The following is a 4,224-nucleotide window of genomic DNA, read 5'->3' on the forward strand; positions in this document are numbered from 1 at the left end:
GGAAAAGAAAAGCAGGCCAGCAGGGGTGCATTTTCAAAGCATCATATACAATATCTTTCAGCTATCCCACTAAATTAAAAAATATCTACTAAAATCTACACCCCTTTTGCCCTTCTAAGTAGGAGCCACAAGCTGACAAAAGACATGTAAGGATTTGGAATTGAGAACATAGAGTTATTTTTTAATATTTGTTATTCTTAAAGTTACTTTAAAGAATGATGTAGTGCTTGGCTTTGAAGTTCAGGCTGTGCAGGATTTTTGATCTCTTCTGGCTCTAGAGCTAATTTTTACTTCCACTACTCCATGTGGTGGAGCAACTCTGGCATGAGGATACAGAGGCTCCAGGATAGCCTTTTCACCTCCTGTAGCCCACAGAAGCCTTATTGCAAGAGTATCATGAAGAGAAGGGCCTACAAGTTAGGAGTGGACAGGACACCAACCAGCCTCAGATAGATTGGGAAGGCTGACATAACTTAGTCACCATTATCAATGAATTTTGAGGATACAGTGGGGACAGCATGGGAACACATCCTGCTATATGTTAGCATCCCTGGAATGTGTGTAGAGACAGGTGAACATCCTAGTTTCACCTCACACTAATTCATTATGAAGATCTTTATTACAAGATGAAATCAACACCATATTTAGGAATAATATAATTATTTAAGATACTTTAAATGCATTTAGTTATGAAAATATAAAGAACTTTATATTACTGAGTTTTGATTAAGCACAGTGACTATGTAAACTATTCACTCAGAATTAGAAGTCACCCTGTTCTTTTTAGCAGATACATTAAAGTAGTAGGAGTCAGGACCATGCTTTGTGGTCTAGTCCTATATTTCAGAAAAAGGCTTTTCTTTAGGAATTGAGTACTATTTCTTCAAATAATTTTTGAACCCTCTTATGGGCCTCAATATCTTTTGCATTTCAAAAGACACCAGAAACATACATAGCTGTATAGGCTTTGCATGCTGGATACAGGAAACAGATTTTTAAACCCTTCTGTTCCCATGTAGTTCCTTCATATTATGTTTGTTGTGGCAAGACCAGAGGACACAACAAGGAGAATGCATAGGTTGAATGGAGAATAGGCCAGTGCAAATGGAGAACAGGCCATAGGTCTACCAGGAAAAGGGGTGAATGTATTGTTTTAGACAAATAAGACCACACACATTGAGAAAAGAGAAAATCAAATTAAAAAATTCCTTCTGCTACTATCTCAAACTCAGGAAGTTTTCAAGAGGTACTGAGTCGAATGGTTACTTTATTTCTTCTTCTGTGGACACATAACCCCAGTGGAATATAGGGCTATTCATTAAGGGCATGTGCAGATGTTCCCAGTACCCAATCCATGACCATGAAGTTTGCTTTAATCTTCAGGATTATGGATCAGGTTACTTGTGCACATGCTTGCTGGTGCTGGGAGACATACCAGCAATGCCAACAAAGTAAGTTGGGGTGGATGGAAGAGTGGACGTGATCGGGGGTGGCCTGGGGGTGGCATCAAGGTTTTTGAACTGGGGAGGGCTGAGAGTCCAGAGGGGGTGGGGGTTGATCATTTGGTGGGGGGAGGGGGTGGGGACAACAGAGGACTAAAAATAGTCCTGTCAGGGTGGTGGAGGTAGGAAAAGTGCAGCCCCACCCAGGGTTGGGTGAGTGTACACACATTCAGTGTACACACATTCCATTAGATTTGGCACGGGCTAACCCAACCTATGCAGTGGGCCACTTCAAGTGAACTAACTTGGGCCGGCCATTTTTTGCCCTATCTAAACTACTAAATGTATATACAGTCAGGATTTCTGTCAGCCTAACTCTAGTTAGCTCAATCTAAGTATAATGTCCGTATGTACAAACTTAGTTACAGAATTTGCAGGAGATCCAAGATCCAGCACTTGTATGCGCTTTAATTGTTTCTAATGCTGGTTCCATCTGCTGCTCCTTGCTCAGAAAAAGCACTCAGTGAGCATGCGACCACCTCTCTGGTTACATTTGTTTATATCGTATTTTATTCTGCACTTGAAACTCCCACGGAAGTCAACAAGTCATGTGCAGCAAAGAACTATTTTACTGTCCCCACATTATGTATTTTGCTTCCTATAAAAAGCTGGTGGGACTGTCATCTTGAACTAAACTAAGGCATTTGCACAGGCTTCATGGTTTGAATTTGTATATTATATTTTATGTATGCATATATGTATACATACAGACATGTATACATATATATTGTGTATATTTAAATCACAGTTCCTGAGAGAGAACTGTGAATGTCTAAGTGAAATGCTTGTACAGTTTTAGTCAACTGTACACATAAGACCCTTACACTCTATAGTCTGCATCCCTGTGGCCATTAAGCATGATGAAGAAATATATCTGACTCAGAGATAAACAGACATCTAATACAATACTAATGCACCATGAACCATCGTGAGTAGAAATCACACAAAAAAGGCAAAATCTGCCTTATTGCTGATGATGCAATGCAAATTAGTTTCTCTAAATGACTGAATGCCTGCATTTTTTAATAAGCATGGCATGGAAAACCAGCTACCTTTAATAAGACAGAGCTGAACGTTGGCTGAAAACTACCTCAGTCTGCTCCCTCTCACCAGGGGAATTGTAAGTTTGAGAAGTGTTGACAGAGTTAGCTATAAGAGACCGTAGATAGAGAATGTCAGGAGTGAAATATCTAACTGCTGTCTCCTTGGCCTTGTCTATCTTAGAAAGTTTGTAGCAGTGGAACAAAATCAATTTGAAAACAGACTTTAAAGTCCTGTTGACTACACTGCACTTTGGATCAGCCCTTAGGAAAACATAAGATCATAGAAATTGCCATCTCGCAACAGACCCAGGCATCTAGTTCAACATGCTGTTTCAGACATGAGCAGCCAGGGCTAGAGGCATTAGTCTAAGGCATCATCTCTTTAGTAGGAACACAACAGAGGTCTTATCTGGGCATACAGTTAATGGACATGGACTACAGGGATATCTATACAATAGTCAAAAGGAAGCCGAAGGTTTTTGAGTCCTAGTTTGTCACTTGAATTAATTTGGATAATGATTGTATGCATTTTAGCAGGCATATCTGACATACATCATGAACTCTTCATAAACTGATTAACCAGTCTCCCTTTCCAGTCAAAGAGCATACAACGATGATCATAGGACCATGGACCATGGTCATAGGGACTCAGTAGTACAAATTATAGCACTAAAATGTAGTACTCACTCAACTCTTTTTTATTACATCTGCAGAAGATAGTAGGAAGAAGTATCTTAGTCACTTTTTGGCTTCTGAAGGCTTAACCACAATGTTAATATTTAATAGGATTTTTTTGTTAAAAGTATAGCTTGCATATAATTTGACTGCACTTTTTAAAAATAATACTTGTTTCTTGTTTTTTTAAGTACTAATATTTTTGACACATAGTAATAATTATAAGTATGTAATGTCAAATGAAGCTTTGAAAATGTATTTGGCACTGTTATTCATGTCACTTTATCAAAACAAAACCCACAAAAATATATAAATAATGCCTCATTTTGAGTTCACAGTGCTTCATTTCCCCCACACACCTATTTCTCCATAGGAGTCCTTCGATTACAGTGAAGTAACTCCCAGTTTGCACTGGTGTACATGACTAGAGAATCAGACCCAGACTCTCTGTGAGACATCTTGAAACCAGATTAAATTAACCAGGATTTGCCAATCCGTTGTCCTTTGCCGACAGAAAGTAGGGAGTGTGTGCAAGCCCTGCTTTGAGAATCTGTTCTTTTTTGTTTCAGAACAGATGTCTGGGAGATGTTTTTTTTTTCTTTCTTTCTTTTTGGCAGGCCCCACTCTGTCAAACAGTCCAGCTTTGACAGTTACTTGCTTGAGGGATGGCTGAAATGCAAAGCATTTCTGATCAGAATATCATATTCATCTGGAAGTTAATTACTGTGTCTGCCTTGGTATAAATAATTAATTATGCAAAACCCACACAGCTGCGGCTGGACAGAGTTAAGTGACTTGCTGTCAATGTCTCACAGTTCTAGAAAGGATGAAGGGATTTAGAAAATAAGCTCTTTAACTGTTGGGCCACGCTATTGTGATGGCCCATTCCTGATCAGATGAGAATATGATTACCACTGAGCATGCTATTTTACAAAAGGACATTTCCTAATTTAGGCTGGCTGGGCCTCAATAATAATCTCTTTTCAATACCTTTGCTACGTTGA

This window comes from Alligator sinensis, unplaced genomic scaffold (assembly GCF_000455745.1).
Source record: "Alligator sinensis unplaced genomic scaffold, ASM45574v1 scaffold866_2, whole genome shotgun sequence".
NCBI lineage: Eukaryota > Metazoa > Chordata > Crocodylia > Alligatoridae > Alligator > Alligator sinensis.